Raw genomic sequence first — 19,849 nt, forward strand, 5'->3', positions numbered from 1 at the left:
GATCCAAGAAAGAGAAAGAACCAGATTACATGAGTTAGAAATGGCACGACTCAAGATGGACGGTGAACTAAAGTTAGCCGAGCAGAAACTAAATCTAGAACACCTGCGGCTCCGAGAAGAGCGAGAAGAAAAACAGAGACAAAGAGAGCTCGAGGAAAAAAGAATAACACTTGAACACGAGCGCAAACTGGCGGAAATAGAACTTCGGAAACAGAATAAAGAACCGGGGGTGCCTGAGCGACCGCACACCCCGGGAGCAACCGAGAAAAAAGTCCACATCCCCAAGGATGTTGTCCGAGAGTATGTCCGAGAAGACGACATACAACAGTGGTTCAAAGCCTACGAGATCGCCATGACCTCCCACCGGATCGACCGGAGTGATTGGGGAGCCGGACTATGGGGGAGGTTCGTCAACGAAGGCCGCGATGCCCTATTGCAGCTCCCAGATCACCAGATGTCGTCCTACGACCACATGAAGGCTGCCCTCCTCACCCGCTACGGCCTCACACCCGAGATGTACCGCCAGAGGTTCAGAGACTGCACCCGGATCCCGGGTACAACTTGGGTGGAGTACGTCAACTATTTCAGCCGAGCCTTCGAGGGTTGGATCAAGGGGAGCCAGGTAACGACCTACGAGCAACTCTTTAACCTTATGGTATGGGAGCACCTGTCGAACAACTGTTTCGTCGAGCTCAGGCAGGACCTCCTCGACAGTAAATTGACTGACCCCCGGCAACTCGCCGCCGAAGCTGACCGATGGGAAAGCACCCGAGTGGGCCGGAGAGGACCACACGAGCAAAACCGAAACAACCAAGGCCAGCACCGTCCCCGGGGAGGAGGAGGAGGCCAGGGGCGGGGGAGAGACACCATCCCGGCAACCCCCGTGGCCAGCACCCCGCCCCCGGCCGGCCGGGGCAACCCCCCGATGCGCCCGGGGTTCCGAGCCAACGTCACGTGCCACCGATGCCAGCGAGTCGGCCACTACGCCAATGACCCGAGCTGCCCGCAGAACCAAACACCAAAGCCCCGCCAGGTAGCTGCCACCGCCCTGGGGGAAGAACGACTATCAGAGGAACAGGAAGAATATGAGCCGGCCCAGCAAGAGTGGGAACCGGCCGCCATGGTTCTAGCGTGCCTAGGGGGAAAAGACATGGTCCCGCGGGCTCCCCTACCCGCCAACACCCGGAAATACGGCCAGTGGGTGACCATTAATGGGCGTCGGGCCGAGGCCTTACGTGACACAGGCGCCAGTGTGACGGCCGTCCGCTGTCACCTGGTGAAGCCCGAGCAGATCCTGCCGAACATTCTCTGCCCCGTCCGCTCAGCCGACAATTCCGAAAGTCTGTGTCAAATGGCCTGCGTCCCCTTCGAATGGGGAGGGGTCTCCGGCCTGTTGAAAGTGACGGTCCGGGATGATGCCCCCGTGGACTGCCTCCTGGGGAATGACCTTGAGAGTTCCCCGTGGGCCACCGTCGAAAGAAGAGAGCACCTGGGGATGCTGGGCCTCCCGGACTGGGCCTGCGTAACCACCCGGTCCATGGCCGCCCGTGCCGTCCCCCGATCAGAAGAACCGGAATGGCCAGCGCCTCCGCCCCCGGTCGCCCCAGTGGAGGACAACGACGAGGCCAACCCCCCAGAACCAACGACCGAAGGGGACGCGCAACCCCAGGACCTTCCCGGCCTGGCTCAGTGGCGTCAAGAAGGAGGGCCCACCCAAGAACAGTTCCGCCAGGAGCAAAAGACCTGCCCCTCCCTCGAGGGACTCCGCCAGCAAGCCAGCGCCCAGAGCGCAGGGGACTCCACCGGAACTCACTGGGTCTATTGGGATAACGACCTGCTATACCGCGAACAGAGAATCGCAGAGCTTGGGGCCGGTCGAGTGCTGGTGGTACCTCTCCGCTTCAGAGACTTCCTACTAACTCTGGCCCACGATGTCCCCCTGGCTGGACACCTGGGCCAGGACAAAACTTACAGTCGCCTAGTGACTCACTTTTTCTGGCCGAAGATGCGGAACGACGTCCTTAACCACTGCCGGTCCTGCCCCACGTGCCAGGCCAGCGGGAAGAGCGGCCGTAAGCTGAAGGCCCCTCTGCAACCCTTCCCAGTGGTCACCACCCCGTTCGAGAGGGTAGGAATAGACATTGTGGGGCCCCTGGACCCCCGCACGGCACAAGGACATAGGTTCATCCTGGTACTGGTGGACCACGCCACCCGCTACCCCGAGGCGGTGCCCCTACGAACTGTAACAGCTCCGGTGGTTGGCCGGGCACTAATGGGGATCTTCTCCCGGGTGGGCTTCCCCCGAGAAGTCGTCAGCGACCGAGGCACGAACTTTATCTCAAAATATATGAAGTCCCTCTGGCAACAGTGCGGGGTCACCTACCGATTCACGACCCCCTATCACCCCCAAGGGAACGGACTAGTGGAGCGATTCAACCGCACCCTCAAGGGGATGATTGGGGGATTGGAAGAGCCCCTCCGTCGCCAGTGGGATGTCCTACTCCCGTGCCTCCTCTTCGCCTACCGAGAAGTTCCCCAGAAGTCCCTCGGCTTTAGCCCTTTCGAACTCCTGTACGGGCACCCTGTGCGAGGGCCCCTCAGCCTAGTCAAAGAAGGTTGGGAGATGGCCCCCCTAAAGACCCCTCCAGACGTCTTCAAGTACCTCCTGGCCCTCCGCAATCAGACCCGGCGCTTCAGGGAGATGGCCAAGGCGAACCTCGAGGCCAGTCAGGAGGACATGAAAAGATGGTACGATCACAATGCCTCCTCCGTCGAGTTCGAACCTGGTCAACAAGTGTGGGTGATGTCCCCCACCGAACCATGTGCCTTGCAAGATAAGTGGACGGGGCCCTTCAAAGTGGTCGAGCGCAAAAGCCCCGTCACTTACCTCATCGACATGGGGACCCCCCGGAACCCCCTTCGGGTCCTCCACACCAACAGACTCAAACCACACTTTGTGCGCTCAGAACTCAGCCTCCTGATGGCTACGGACAGTGGGGCGGAGGAGGACTCCGAACCCCTCCCGGATCTCCTGAAGACTCAGGAGAACGACGGTTCCGTGGACGGGGTCCGGCTCTCCGATGCCCTCACCCCAGAGCAACGCCAGGGCTGCCGGGACCTCCTGCTGCGGTTCGCTACACTGTTCTCCCTCACCCCCGGAATCACCCCTTGGTGCTTGCATGACGTGGACACCGGGGACAGTCCCCCTATCCGACACCGGGCCTACCGCGTACCAGATCGGGTACGGGCCTGCATCCAAGAGGAAGTGGCCAAAATGCTCACGATCGGGGTCATCGAGCCCTCGGACAGCCCCTGGGCCAGCCCGGTTGTACTGATCCCCAAAGCCGCTGCCCCCGGCACCACACCTGAACTGAGATTCTGCGTCGACTACCGGGGCTTGAACGCTGTCACCCGGACCGACGCTCATCCTATCCCCCAAGCGGATGAATTGATCGACCGGCTGGGGGCCGCCCGCTACCTCAGCATCTTCGACCTAACAGCGGGCTACTGGCAGATCGGTCTCACACCCCGGGCTCAGGAACGGTCCGCCTTCTCTACCCCCGATGGCCACTACCACTTCAAGGTCATGCCCTTCGGCATGAAGAATGCCCCCGCTACTTTTCAACGTCTAGTGAACCAGGTCTTGGCGGGGCTCGAAGAGTTCAGCGCCGCCTACCTGGACGATATCGCTGTGTACAGCCGCCACTGGTCCGACCCCCTCCTCCACCTCCAAGAGGTCCTGCAGGCCCTCCAGCGGGCCGGCCTCACGATTAAGGCCGGCAAATGCCAAATTGGTCAAGGGTCCGTGACCTACCTCGGGCACCAGGTGGGAAGCGGGCTGGTGGCCCCGCTGCAACTTAAAATTGCTGCCATCCAGTCCTGGCAGCCCCCCGTCACCCAGACCGAGGTCCGAGCCTTCTTGGGGCTCACCGGCTACTACCGGCGGTTCGTGAGGGACTACGGCAGCATTGTGGGGCCCCTCACGGGTCTCACGTCCAAAAACCAGCCGAAGCGGATTAACTGGACCCCCGACTGTCAAGCGGCCTTCGAAAAGCTGAAGGCCGCCCTGTGCACCGCCCCTGTGCTCCAGGCCCCCGATTACAGTCGGGAATTCATTGTACAGACAGACGCCTCCGACCACGGCATCGGAGCGGTTCTTTCCCAACTAAACCCCGAGGGTCATGACCAGCCGGTGGCCTTCATCAGCAGACGTCTCCTGGCCCGAGAACAGCGCTGGAGCACAATCGAGAGGGAGGCCTTCGCAGTGGTGTGGGCCCTCAAAAAGCTCCGGCCCTATCTCTTCGGTACCCACTTCCGGGTACAAACCGACCATCGACCCCTGCAGTGGCTGATGCAGATGCGGGGGGAGAACCCAAAACTATTGCGCTGGTCCATCTCCCTGCAGGGAATGGACTTCACCGTGGAACATCGACCGGGCCAAGACCACGCCAACGCAGATGGCCTGTCACGCTTTTTCCGCCTCGACGAGGAGAGTCCCCAGGAAGATGGGTGACTCTCCCCGCCTTCAGCTGGGGGGGGCGCATGTTGGACAGGCCACACGAAGGGCTTGCTCCCTCCCCGCATGACAGGGCCCAAGCCCCGGCCCGCCAGGCGTGACCCACAAGAATCACCCACACCCCGTCTCCCGACGGAGCTCCTGCCCCCGGACCTCCATGTATCACGGGACCGAGCCACCACCGGCTCCCCCGGCCGGATCAAGCCGCCATCTTGGGCCCTGCGCCACGAGGCCGCGTGGCCTCCACCCGACCCTAACCCTGGGCCTGGCCGGCCCCGACATCCCGGCACCACCATCCACCCAGGAGGTGAGCGGACCACTTGGCAGGTCAATGGGAGAACGAAGCGTCAAGGGCTCTCCCCCGCCAGGTGCCGATCGCCTCCAGCTCCCTCAGGTGCTGGCTCCACCCCCTGCTGGGTGTCTGGACACCTTCATCCCGGACCCTCCGACCTCCAAGTGCGAAGGTCCGGACATCAAAGGGCGCCAGACCTATAACTAGGGCAGCTCCGGAGCAGGACGGCAGTTGTATCCTGGAGTCGAGAGACACCGAGAGAACTCAGCCTTGACGGACTACTGGCGCTGCCGTAGCCCTACCTTGTGAACTATCGTCCTGCCTGCTGGCGCTGCCGCGGCCTTCTGCAACATCCATCCTCGTCGGGACCTGCTGGCGCTGCCGCGGTCCGTTGTAACGACCATCTTCACCGGGACCTGCTGGCGCTGCCGCGGACCGTGTAACGACCATCTTCACCGGGACCTGCTGGCGCTGCCGCGGACCGTGTATCGACCATCTTCACCGGGACCTGCTGGCGCTGCCGCGGCCCGTCCCAGCTAGAACACCAAGCTCGAGGATTGTGAGCTATCCACCATACCACCTCAACTACCAGACTGGTAACCAGACTGTCCCGCTACCCCCTTTTCCCCATCTTGAGAGACTTGAATCGAGGGGACCCCTGAGTCCAGACCTCCTTGTACCATTTCATCGTACCTTAAGAAATTGCCTATAAAGAACGCTGAAGCTTCTCCTTGTGTGGTGTCTGTCTGTGGGGGGGGAAGTTATTTATCTGTACGATCGCTGGAGACGGCTCTCCCCGGAGACCTCTCCCCTTGTCCTCGGCCGACCCTCCCGGTCCGTCTAACAGCGTCTGCTCGGGTGACCGCATTGAGGCCTCGGTAGTCCACGCAAAACCTCCGCTCGGGGGCAACACCCGGGGTAGTCGCTTTCGGAACCAGGACTACCGGGCTGGCCCAGGGGCTGTCGGAGGGTTCAATCACCCCGAGGTCTAACATCTTTGCCACCTCGGTCTGGATGCAGGTCCGCTGGCGGGCTGTCTCCGGTGTCCACGTCGTGGACACACCAGCTGGTGACCCCGGGGGTCAGGGAGAAGAGATACGCGAACTGCCCTAGTAGCTGGCGGCAGTCGTCGGTCTGTTGGGCTGTGAGGGCGGTCGACAGTCTCACCCCCTCCACGGATCCATCGGTTTCCTTCGCCCCGAGGGGGTCTGGAAGGGGCTCGGTGTCTTCTTCGGCCCCATCGTCGGTGGCCAGGAGTAGACTTAATTCGGTCCGTACAAAGTGGGGCTTGAGGCGGTTCACGTGGAGAACCCGGAGGGGGTTCCGCGGGGACTGTACATCGATGAGATAGGTGACTTGGCTCTTCCGCTCGACCACCTTGAAGGGCCCAGTCCATTTATCTTGGAGAGCGCAGGGTCTCACCGGGGCCATGACCCAGACTTGTTGGCCCGGCTGAAACTCGACCAGCGTAGCATTCTGGTCATACCAGCGCTTCATTTCTTCTTGACTGGCCTCGAGGTTTGCTTCTGCGAGTTCTCAGAATTTTCGGGTCTGGTTGCGGAGCGCCAAGGTGTATCAGAACACGTCCGGAGGGGTCCCCCGGGGGGTTGTCTCCCACCCCTCCTTGACCAGGCTCAGGGGTCCTCGGACGGGATGTCCATATAATAGTTCGAATGGGCTGAACCCCAGGGAATTTTGGGGAACCTCCCGGTAGGCGAACAGGAGACATGGGAGGAGGACGTCCCACCTCCGGCGTAGGGGTTCCTCGAGGCCCATGATCATTCCTTTCAGCGTTTTGTTAAAGCGCTCGACTAGTCCGTTTCCTTGGGGGTGGTACGGGGTGGTGAATTTGTACGATACTCCGCACTGCTGCTAGAGGGATTTCATATAACGGGAGATAAAGTTTGTACCCCGGTCACTCACGACTTCGCGGGGGAACCCCATGCGGGAGAAGATCCCCATCAAGGCCCGGCCCACCACGGGGGCCGTCACGGTGCAGAGAGGGATGGCCTCGGGGTAACGGGTGGCATGATCCACTAGGACGAGGATGAACCGGTGGCCCTGGGCGGTCTTGGGGTCCAGCGGTCCCACAATGTTGATTCCTACCCGCTCAAAAGGGGTACTGACGACGGGGAAGGGCTGTAGCGGAGCCTTGCGCTTGCCCCCACTCTTTCCGCTGGCCTGGCACGTGGGGCAGGATTTGCAGTGGGCCTCCACATTTGCTCGCATCTTGGGCCAATAGAAGTGGGTGACGAGCCGTTGGTAGGTCTTATCTTGGCCTAAGTGTCCGGCCAGGGGTACATCATGGGCCAGGCCCAGGAGGAGACTTCGGAAGCGTAGGGGTACCACTAGTACCCGGGCCGATCCCAACTCGGCCGACTTCTGTTCGCTGTACAGGAGGCCGTCCTCCCAGTATACCCAGTGGGTGCCCGTCTGGTCGCCTGCTGCTTGGGCCTCGGCCTGTTGTCGGGGTCCGATGAGGGACGGGCAGGTGGATTGTTCTTGGCAGAATTCTTCACGGGAGGGGCCCCCTTCGCAGGGCCACTGGGCCAGTTCTGGCAAGTCCTCGAGTTTGGTCAGGGTTTCGGGGTCGGAAGGCACTGACCCTTCGTCGGGAGCGGTCGGTTCGTCCAGAAGGGGGTCGTTGGCCTCTGGTGGTGTATTCTGGATCTCGGGGATGGTGGTGGTGTTTAGCGGCAGGGCTTCTCCCCCCTCGGAGGAAGGCGCCCGGAGAGTCATTGAGCGCGTGGTGGCGCATACCCACTCGGGGAGGCCCCTCATCTCGAGGTGGGCTCTTCGTTCCACTTGTCCCCACGGGGAGTTCTCAAGGTCATTGCCCAGGAGGCAGTCCACGGGCTGGGAGGTTCGGACCGCCACCTTTAACTTGCCCGTGACTCCCCCCCATTCGAAGGGGACTAGGGCCATCCGACAGAGGCTCTCGGAGTTGTCTGAGGAGATGACGGGGCAAAAGGCGTCAGGCAGGATCTGGTCCTCGGAGATCAGGTGACAATGTACCGCCGTGACACTCGCCCCCGTGTCCCGGAGGCCCTCGATGCGGTGACCGTTGACCGTCACCTGCTGTCGGTACTTCTTCGTGTTGGCGGGCAGGGACGTTCCGGGGACCATCTCTCGATCCCCTAGGGAGACCAAGGCTATGGCGGCTGGTTCCCATTCTTCGGAGTTTTCTATCTCTTCCCCCAGGGCTACGGAGGCCATCTGTCGAGTCGGCGGGGTCGGCGTGGTGGACCGCTGGTACAGGGGACACTGGGGGTCGCTGGCATAGTGTCCGGTCTGTTGGCAGTGGAAGCAGGTGATCCTCACTCGGGGCCCCGGCCTCCCTGGTGGCCCGGTGCTGGCCGGAGGTGGAGCTGGAAAGGGCGGAGATTGTCCTCTGGGAGGGCTGAGCGGGGATCCCCCCGGAAGCTCCCTTTGCCGGCCTTGATTCCCTCCGCCCCTCTGGCGGGGGGGTCCCTGACTGTGGTGACCGTAGTCCCCCACGGGGCCCCGGGAGGCCCGGGTGTTCACCCATCGGTCAGCCTCGACGGCCAGTTTTCGAGGGTCTGTGAGTTTGCTGTCCAGAAGGTGCTGGCGCAGCTCTACGAAGCAATTCGCGGACAAGTGTTCCCATGCGATTAGGTCGAACAGCTCCTCGAAGGTGGAGACCTTGCTGCCCTTGATCCATCCGTCCAAGGCCCGGCTGTAGAAGTTCACGTACTCCACCCAAGTGGTACCGGGTATCTTTTTGCAGTCTCTAAACCGTTGCCGGTACATTTCAGGGGTGAGCCCATATCTTGCTACTAGAGCCTCTTTCATGTGACTGTAGGAGTTCATCACGGTGGAGGGCAGGTCCAGCAGGGTATCTCTCCCCTCGCTCAGGAACCGGCCCCACAGCCCAGCCCCCCAGTCCTTCTGCGGGACTCGGTGGGAGGTCATGGCAACTTCGTAGGCCTTGAACCATTGCTGAATATCGTCGTTCTTATAGTATTCTTTCACCACATCTTTGGGGATGTGGACCTTTGGTTCCACGGTGGAGGAGATGGGTTGGGTTTCCGAGGGTCGGGACTCCGCCTTCTTAGCCTTGAGCTCGATTTCTTTTAGGCTACGTTCGTGCTCTAGTTGGAGTTTTTTCTCGTCGTGTTCTCTCTGTCGTTTCTTTTCCTCTAGTTCTCCTTGTAGGCGTAACTGTTCCACTGCCAGTTTTTTCTCAGCCAGCTTTAGCTCTCCTTCGATTTTTAATTTTGCTAGTTCTAGTTCGTGGTTGCGATCTCTTTCTCGGTCCGCTAGTTCCTCTGGGGATAGGCCCCTCTCGGGGGCGCCGTTCCTCCCCGGGTTGCTTCGTGGTTCGTTGGGAGGTTCTCCTTCTGTTTGTGTCCGGGGAGTTTCTGCCTCGACCCAGGTTTTTAATGCCCCCTGGAAGTCCTCTTTCGTGCTTAGTCCGGTGGTAGCGATTCCAAAGTCTTTGCAAAATTGTTTCAGTTCTCGGTGTGTATAAGATTCTAACTGGTCTTTTTGGAATGCCGTGCTCGGGTTGGTGCCTGCGGCACCTAGGGAAGTTTCTCCTTCCATCCTTCTTGGTAATGCGTATGTCGTCTACTGCACGATCTCTAGGTGTTGGCTCGGATCCCGTCGCCTGCCACCAAATGTTGGAAGGCGTTCCCCGGGGAGGCTGCGGAATGTGTTCCTGACCACCCTGAGGCCCACCTTTCCCAGAGTTAGGCCGAGCAAGAGCAGGGAGGCCCTTCCTGGAAGGGTCTCGCACCTAGGATCGCACACACTACGCTTCTTTCTTCTGCGGATAGAGGGACACTACACAGTAATTCGTTTGTAAGACAATAGACTTTTATCGGTAGTTGTCAGGGATCTTTATGATCCGGAAGGCAGGTGCAGAATTATGGCCGCAAGCGGCAGCGATCTCGTGATGAGGGAAAAGGGGTAGCGGGACAGTCTTTGAATCAGTGTCTCTGCGAGGTATCCGGCGCACAGCTCTCAATCCTCGAGCTGAGGGGATGTTGCTTCTCTCGGCAATCTCTGCCGTTTCTCTTGGAGGAGCGGGCCGCGAGTCACTCAGCAGGCACCGGAGGTTCGTAGTTCGGGGAGCCGCGATGGCGTCAGCAGGGCTCAGATGGTTCAGAGTTCGGGGAGCCGCGACAGCGTCAGCAGGGCTTAGATGGTTCAGAGTTCGGGGAGCCGCGACAGCGTCAGCAGGGCTCAGATGGTTCAGAGTTCGGGGAGCCGTGACAGCGTCAGCAGGGCTCAGATGGTTCAGAGTTTGGGGAGCCGCGACAGCGTCAGCAGGGCTCAGATGGTTCAGCGTTCGGGTAGCGTTCTTCTGTTCGGGGAGCGATCGAGCCGCGACCAAGTCCACAGGCTCTCGTCAGTCCAGATCTTCTCTGCCTCTCGTCCCTTCAGCACCCCTTGTTATACTCCCCCTCCTCTTTGAAGTCCGGAGTCCTCGCGGAGAGGGGTCTGGTGCCTGGGGGCGGTGTGTCGGCGTTTCCTGTCGCTCGGCCCCTTGATCTGTTCAGGTGGGTCTGGGCGGGACTCCAGACACCCAGCAGGCGAGGCGCCCGCTCACCGGGGGCCTAGTGGTCGATCGAAACCTCCCTCGGGGGGGAGACCAGAGGTGTGACAGGGTCGGCGCCTCTCGGTCTGGTTTTGGGGGGGGGGTTTCGTTCTCCCTCGGCCGGGCATGCGCGTTGGGGATCTGGTCGGCCCTCGGGATGTTGGTTCACGGAAGCCGGGAGGCCGTGCCCACGAGGTTCGGCGTGGTTGTAGTGTAACTTGCTGGTCGGGAGGGCCCACGCCACGAGGCCGGTCTCACATCCACTCTATGTTTTAGCTTTAACTTTGTTTTTATCCCAGCGCTTTTTAGAAGACTCAGGTGTCTGTTTGGTAATTTCAACATCAGATTTGCCTTTAAGTTGTGGCCTATTAGGTCTGGTATCCAAACTGTCAGGACCTATAGATGTATAGGTTTCAGAAATAATTTTAGGGAGCTTGCATTCCTGATCTGCTCGTGGAACCAAAGCAAGCCACTGGCAAATCACCTCAGAAGCTCCCTCCCCATTAATATTACTGAAAATAATTGAGGACACCGTGGCAAAGTTGCCAGTGAGTTTCTTCCCCAAATCCAGAGCAGGGGCCCCTCCATGGTCGGCCTGAATCTGTTTAAGGACTTCAGGTAAAACAGCAAATTGAAGAAGTAAAATGGTTGATGGTGTAGATTAAAGCTAATACGGTACCCCATGTATTACGCCCCCTCAATAGGGAGAACCATACCAAGTGGAAGACACATAGTAAGAATTCCAAATGTATCTTGGGGTTCCATATGGGGAAACACTGCCGCAAGCGGATTTACTTTTTTGTACTTTGTGTGCCCCAACCACATGTAACTTCTCTACCGCCATTGGTGAGCCCATGTTTAGTCAAGTGTGTATTTACTGCTTGTCTGAAATTAACTGGAATAATTATTGGTTGCACCATATTTAATTAATGGATTCAAAGAAAAGAAAACACAATAGGGGACAATCCTTTTAACAATCAAGTTTGATTAACCTACAGACATAAACAGGGGCTTCCTATTAAGCTGAAGGAGGATAAACCCTTACGTGTGTCTCCGTATAGAGGTAATAAAGGAGTCTTGGGCACACACATTTAAATAACTCAGGAGACCTATTAAATAGGTACCAAACCTAGAACGTTGGTGGCACCATGTTATACAGACCCCCCCCCAGGATATTGCGGCATGGAGTTGCACATTGTTCGGCACAAATATGGAACTTTAGCAGCATTTTTGAGACACTTTATTTTCCTCATAATCATTCATTTTCAGCCTTAAATCAATGGAAACTGTTTTAGCAGAGTATTCCACTTTGAAATAGGCATGTTTAAAGGGTCTGTAGCTCTACTGAAGCACAGCTCTAATCCTAACCTCATGAGAGGGGGGCCCTATTTCTTCCAGGGATGTTCTAGCACCCATGTACGCACCCCTGCCAAGGCACCGCTTCCTCCTAAACCCAGGAGGAGGGTCACCTCTTTCTCAGGCACCCTAGGACATAGGATCGTAGTGGGTGGAAGTGCATTGCCACAGCTAATGTAAGCATGTTAAATATTGCTCTATGCAGATCAGTGGCATGGGCAGCGACGGCCCGTATAGGGCGTGTTACCGGGGCGGTGACGTGGGGCAGAGGAGGGGCAGGGTGGGGGGATGCAAAATGCGGCATACAGCCGATTGCAGGTAAGTTACGGGAAAAAAAACGAATTTCGTTGCGCGCGCAGCATCGCCAAATGAGATGCAGCGCGCGCAACAAAATTTGTTTTATACTTGTAGCAGCTCCCCCGGCCCCACAGGCACCACCCAGACCGGCCACAGCTCCTCGGGCAGCAGGAAGTCCTTGATCAGCTTCAGGTGCGCCTGGTGCAGTCCGGCGTGAGGACGCACTGAAGTCTTTTCCTTTCCTGATACAGGGAAGTGCGGGGACGTGCTGTGTTTTCTTTTTCCCCTTTATTTGCCTTTTTTTGGATTGCATATATTGACGACAGCAAGGACACATTTAATAATACCCCAGAGTCCAGCAGAGGCCTGACCCAGACGGCTGAGCATTGAGGGAAGTGGCCGTGCACGTCGATTCCACTGGAGGAAGGGGGCAGAGCAGACGCCTGTGATGAGGTTGTGACCCGGGGGTGCGGAGGTCTCGATCAGTTTACACACTAAGAATGGCGACAGCACTCAAGGGGTGGCGGACGTAAAGCGGCGAGTTGCTGGCGAGCTACGGCACTCCCTTCGGACGCCTCGATCTCCAACTGCAATGCCGCCCGGCTGGAGAGGGCACACCCGGGCTGGTTAGACGGTGGTGGACTTGCGCGCCTCCCCACCCCCGGGCCGATGGAAGTGACCGCGTGGCTGGCGATCTGGGTGAGAGGAGAGCAGACCTAGCAGACTCCAAGTCCCAGGAATCCTTGCTCTACCAGGAGGGAAGAGCGTGAAAGCCCACGCGCTACAAGAAGCGCGGAGAACACTGCTGGCTGGTTGGGGACTCCAAGTCCCAGGATTCCTTGCTCTCCCAGAATAGAGGAGCGTGAAAGCCCACGCGCTACAAGAAGCGCGGAGAACACTCGCGGGGCGGGACACTGTTGCTGCTTGGACATATGAACTTTGGCAATGTTTTGACTAGTCAGTCAATTACTATTTCTGTGATAACTCTTATTTGTTGACTCATAGTACGTTTACATGCTTTTCTCATTAGTATTCTAAGTAGTTTTAAATTACATTTTGTAGTACTTTTCTTTTTTTTTTACATTTGGTGTGAACCTTTTGATCGGAATTATGGGCAAAACCATTCCCCCATCCACACGTCCAATTACACGCCAAACAGCCGTCTCAACAACACCACTCCCAAGCTTAACTGCAATAGACAAAATGCTTCAAAAGACTATTGGGGTGGTAGCTTCGGCCATAGAAAACACCAAAAAGCGCCTCTCGTTGACACCTACTATACTACCTAATACGCCACCTGGGAATGTTTCTTTAGCCACAGCTAACTCTCCTGACTCGCTGTTAGCAACCTCCTTTGCGGACCTTCTGTGTGCTCAGATAGAGTCAGAGGTAGGCTCTAGTAGTAATCTTCCTCCCCCTCTGGCTCGTCAGGTAGTTAACTAGCCATCTAAGAACTGCCCTAGTAAAAAGAAGCCTAAACCACAAAAAAAGCCGCTAGGCCCACCACACCTGCCTCTGATACTCCACAGCCAGATGCAGGGCTCTCTTTTTCCACTCTAGCTCCTCCTCTGTGGGCTACCCACTTAATAATTGATTTGCAAGCTCATATGGAACAACTTATCAAATCTCAGTTTAAAACCCTGATGAGTAGAATTGATAAAGTTGTGTCCATGAAAAATTCAAAAAGTGGCGTAGGCCCCCAGCTAACATCTCCGACTAGGAATATTTTCCCGACTCTGGACGTAGGCAATGCTAAACAGACAATCCAAGACCAAAGTCAAGGTGTAGGACCTCGACCAGATAAATGGGAACAAGGGCCAGGTCCATCGTCTATGACCAATTGTCCTACTGGACCTACCAATTTCTGCCCCGCCATTCTCTCTAGCGGACACTCAAGTATAGCGGGTCTTTGCACCAGTATCCCGACATCAACCTCAACGGGGATGAATAAACAGCTGCCAATTCGAGGAATGGTACCACATAAGTCTACACCTAAACTGCCAGCCAATACCCCCAAACAATTACTACCCTCCATCCAGCTACCTCCAGAGGCCTCATCCTACGTGGTGGTACTATCTGGAGTTCCGCCATTGGCAATAGAGCGGGGCGAAACGTTCACCGAGCTAAAGAATAAAATCATATTCTGGTTGAACAAATGCAGGCCACTAACGAATTCAGGTCAAGGGGAAATATTATTTGCCAGAAGAGTTAGCTGGATAGGGAATAATACTAAAGATATTGGTGGGGATTGTGTGATCATTAATTTTAGAGATCCTGGCGTGGTTAATCATATACTAGAATGGGGCGGACCCTGTCATCAAGGTCCGATTACCCCCCTTCACTTAGGGTATTTTTACCCACAGGAAAGGTTCCCTGGTGGTTTTGGAGCCTCCTACTATCATAAGGACAGTGAGAGGTCTAAATATAATATACCTGTGGAAAATAGATTTAGTGTTTTGAATAATGTGGATTGACTACTCCTCCCCTTGGCACAATGATATAGATCGTATTCCAGCCGAGTGCCAGGAGGTGAAGGCGGGTGAGAGGCTAGGGGAGGAGCTCCCTCAGACCACAGGGGGGGTCAGTACTAGTGGATCCACTGCCGCCTCTACTAATTGTAAATCTTAAAGCTCGCGGCCAAGGAGATGGAAGCGGGACAACCATTCAAGAAGGAATCCCTTGTATTTGTTTGCCACTGCCCGCCATAGCCAATTCCACAAGGCCCCAGCTACGTAGCTCATTTATAGGGTCTTGGAATGTAGCAGGGTTAGGCTCTAAGTTATCGAACCCAGATTGGGGGAGTTGGTGGATCAATATGACGTGTGTCTGTTCCAAGAGACCTGGATGACAGACGTCCTCCTCAGGGTGGGCTATGCATGCTACCACATTCCAGCTGCACAGGGATTGAGGGGTAGACCATCGGGGGGCTTGTGCACATGGGTAGCTACTCATCTGGGGTGCTCAGTGACAGTGATCGATACACACTCCCCGGATCTTTTGTGCATTGCCCTTAAATATCTGGATGGCACGTCAGTAGTGATATTCAACATCTACCTGCGCCCCACTCCCCACTCCAGGGGGTCTCCCCTGATTGAGGCTATTGACGAACTCCTTGCACTGTACCCCACTCCTATACATAGAATATTGGGTGGTGATTTTAATTGTCATTTTGAACCATTGGTGGGGATCCCGTCTGTAACTGCAGAGGAGGATTCTATCTGGCATATTCAGGAGTGCTTATTGTATCCAGATAAGCGGCTGACACCATTGGCGCTGCAGATAACTAAGCTTTTAGTCTCCCATTCCCTTAGAGCTTGCAATGGCAGACTTCCTGCCGACTCCCCAGGGAAGCCCACTTACAATAGAGCGGGGAAAACTACGACCATTGACTACATTATGGTCAATCTTGAATTGTGGTCCCAAATTAAGACCTTCACTGTAATTGAGAGAGTGGATAGTGACCACAATCTCCTGTCTCTAGAATTTCATTCAGCATTGGGCAGTAAAATTAGAGTGAGGGAGTACGATCCTTACCCAAACCCCAATTTAATCACTGTGGCAGGAGGCAGACGTATTTAATGGGCTAAGTTTGCATTGGCATCGGATAAAGTATCTGAACTCTACCAACTAGTTGCCTCGTCCTTTGCAGAGGCTTCCTTTTTGCCGGTTACTTATGGTTGCTCCTACTTTCGGGCGTTTGAGCTCATCCACTATAATTTATTCACCTCCCTAGCTGATTATTTCTATATCCCAGCTCATGGGAGGGTCCGCCCAACAATCCAGGAGCAGTGGTTTAACAAATCCTGTAGGGAGGCAAAACGCGCCCTTGTTAGAGAGGTTAAAACTGGCACAGTTGAGAGTATAAGAGGGGCTAGACTCGCTTACAAAAGCATTACAGCGGAGTCCAAATCAGAATGGGAGGCCCGTAGATGGGATAACATAAAAGATGCCCTAGATGGACGTGATTACAGGGCATTTTGGAACCTGGTTAGATCAGGTTCGTCCGAGGGGTCGAGTGCTATTACACCTAATTTGAGTGAAGATGTGTGGATAGCGCACTTTAAACCCCTCTTCGCGCATACTAATACTGTGACCCCAACAGACTCAGTCACACCTGCTCCAGACACAAAGGTCACTACTGACCCGGACTAATATCCAGTAACCCTGCAGGAAACTCAGGGAGCCCTTAAAAGTCTGGCCACAGGGAAAGCCCCCGGACTGGACCGCATACCGGGAGACCTGTTTCTGAGTGAGCAGAAGGTTTGGGTCCCTTACATGTGACTATATTTTAACGCCATACTCCTGGGTATGGAAATTCCTCTAACTTGGCTGGGCGCGGAGATTATTCCCATCCATAAAAAGGCATCCCCCCTGGACCCGGTCAACTACCACCCCATCAGTCTTATTGACGTCTTCCAGAAATTAATGGCCCGCATTCTTCTATTAAGGTTGCAGTGTTGGATGGACGATCATCACATCCTGACCTCCCTACAAGCAGGTTTTCGTGCCAAAGTTTCCACCATCGACCAACTGTTTAGATTACAGATGGTATACTGGAAGATGGTGACTTTGGGGGCTAGCAGTTTGTATTTGATCTTTGTAGATCTTCGATCTGCATTTGACCTGGTCCAGAGGGAGAAGCTATGGGCCATTTTGTTGGAGATGGGTATTCCAGCCTATTTGTGGCAATTATTTAAACGTCTACATCAGGGCACTTTTGCAAGAGTGAAGTACAGGAGGAATGGGGAGCTTTCGGCCGCCTTTCCGGTGGAAAAGGGAGTGAGGCAGGGGTGCGTGTTGGCCCCCACGCTCTTCTCGCTTTTTCTTAATGGGTTGATCAAACATCTTTGGGACGGGCGGGATTTAGATTCTCCCAGCTTGGCAGCCCGAAAGATACCAGCCCTGATGTTTGCTGACTATACCCTTTTGTTATCAAAATCTTCAACGGGTATCCAGCGAACATTGGAGGCTTTCTGCTCCTTTTGCAGACTAAGAAACCTGGAGATCAACCTGTCCAAAACCAAATTTATGGTTTTTAACTCTACATTGCCCAACTGTCCCCTTCCCCACATGGATGGCACGGTCCTTGAAAGAGTCTCTACTTTTGAATATTTAGGGGTAACACTGAATGACAAGATGGAATGGGGGACCCGTATAGCCAAGGCAAATATGAAGCTGGCCCAAGCAGCGGGAGGTATTCTAAAGGTACATAATGAGTGCACATCCAAAATTGTGGGACCTCCTGTAGAAATCTATAAATCACAAGCAAGAGGTGGGGCGCTCTACGGTGTAGAGCTATGGGGCCACGCAAATGCCTCCTCGCTCTCTATCTCTGAGAATAGTTTCATAAGGCGTCTGCTGAGACTGCCACAGAGCACACCGCTGATCCCGCTACGCCTTGACTTAGGTCTGGTCCCCATACATGAAGTTATCCCTAACTGTCCTCTGTTGGACTGGAGGAGACTCTGGTCCACATCTGAGCTCTTAAGTTATCAAGAGGAACTTAGTCATCTATTGACGCTAAGGGGTGTGGGAAAAATCCCTTGGTTAAAGCATGTTAAAGATCTATGCCTGGCCCTGGGGAAGGGCACTCTCATCTGTTACGACTCCCAAGAGGGCGCTGGTCAAGGCACGCAACTATTTCCGATTGGAACAGATGGCACTAAGACCATTGTTGGGTAGGTTGTCCAGTAGCTTTCTCGAAGTCAAGGATAGGTACCAATTTGAGAAACTCTTGGACGACATTCAGCCCCCACTGGCGAAGAAATTGTATGTCCAATTTAGACATGGATCTCTCCCAGTGAGGGCAGTAACAAACAAGTGGCCAATGGCTCATTATGCGTCTAGCCTATGTCCGGGGTGTGAATACGCCGAAGAGACAGATCTGCACGTTGTGCTCTTCTGCCCCTCATACTCCACGGCTAGAGCCAAATGGATCTTACAGTTATGCAAGTCCAGGGGCTTCAGGGATTACAAGGTTGTGTTTAGATTGCTGAAATATGACTCTACCCCGTTGACTGTGTTTGCGACCTCCAGATTCTTGTTCTCTATGTGGTGCTCTAGAGGAGCCAAACTTAAGGCGAAAGCTGCACTAACTGTTTAACTGTCAGCACCCTTCTGCATTTACTAGGGAATTTTAATACCACTTTGAGTGTCCTGTTTTTATCTGTTTTTATTATTTTAAATACTATTTATTGTTCTAGGTGTATTGTTTAATCATGTACACTTTGTATTGGTGCTCATTGGTGATCAATTGGTTGCCTTATGTAATTATGTATTCTTCGCTTTTATGGTTTTTAACCGATAATAAAGCTTTTTGACTGACTGACTGACCTTACACTTACATATCCCCATCTTTAATATAATGCACCCTGCCTCCTGGGCTTAGGAAGCCTTCCTTAGAGGTGGCTGGCATGTATTAAAAATATGGCACTTACTTTGCCCCACATGGTGAGGGCAAAGTTGAGTTCAAGCAGTTGGCAAAGCTCCTCCAGTCTGCAATGGCAGGCCTGCTGTCAGTAGTTTACTTGTGGCCACTCCAGGTGGCAAAAACAGTGCTTCAGGCCCCTGCGAACCCTTTAACACCCATGCCCATGTTAGGGACTTATAAGGGGGTTAAATTCCTTGCCTATTTGAGGTACCAATTCACACATATATGTTTTAGGGAGTGAGCACGGGCACTGGTTAGCAGGCTTCAGTGCACCATCACAAATTACCTAACCCCAAATCTTGATACTGTATGTCAGGAAGCCAGCCTTAGTGCATAAACGAATGCACCACGTATTCACTGTGGAAGCCTTCACACCTTTTCACACACAGCTATCTTCCTTCTTCGTTTAAAGGTCGGGCTCAGCTGAACTGCATCTCAGTCACACCTTACAGCAGCATTCCATGATGCCTCCGGCGATAAGTGAACCTCTCACTGACTTCAGCATGGACGGTGTTTGAATAATAAAACGGCAAGCTTATCACACTGTGCCAAAGGTGCAGAACAACGAGTGTAATTAGTATAGGATAGAAATAGTCATCTCCTATGAGCAAAAATAAAACAAAATAAAACGAGGCATTGCTGTCTCAGTTGTGTGACTATGGAACTAAATGTGCAGTCTGCAGGGCAACAATGTCTATCAGAAATGCGTGCATGGCACATCCTCGGACTAGGGCAAACCTGCAAATCACCATTAGGAAATGATGCTAAGTTAAAAAAAAAAGCTAAAATGGAGAGTAAATGTAAGCTACATAAAACTTGGGAATTTTCTTATCTTGTATGTTCTATTTGATGTGTTGTTTAGTCTCTGAGTGATTTTTGTCACTTAATTAGAATGTATTGTTTGCATATGTTTTGTTTTGAACCATTGTTTTTGTTTGACCATGAGACAACTTTTATTTACCATGCCTCATTATGTGCTGGACACTTTGATTTTATTTAGTTGCTTTGTTGGAATTTTTTGGAGTCCTACATTTTTCAATTGTCTCCTTTGCTCTTTAGCTTGGCTACTTATTTTGTTTGCTCTTCTTGTTTGTTGTTTTGGCTCATAATTTATTGTTTGACCCATTAGTTCTTTTTGCTTGTATTTTTTGCAACTTTGTTTTGTGGTCAGTCCTTTTTTTTGAGTGACCTTCGTTGTTGTGGTTGTCTGTCTAAAAGCCTTGTGCTTGCCTTCAATAGTGGATACAGGAGTCTTTTTTAACTTGGGAGTCTGTAACCTTTTGAGCAGCAACTACTTCCATTTGTGGGACAGACCAATTGTGGCTTGTAGCCAGGTGCGTGTATGTGCATTTGTAGACCCAGCTTGGTAGTGACCATCGCAGAGGTGCTGTGAAG

This window comes from Triturus cristatus, chromosome 1_2 (genome assembly GCF_964204655.1).
Source record: "Triturus cristatus chromosome 1_2, aTriCri1.1, whole genome shotgun sequence".
Classification (NCBI taxonomy): Eukaryota; Metazoa; Chordata; class Amphibia; order Caudata; family Salamandridae; genus Triturus; species Triturus cristatus.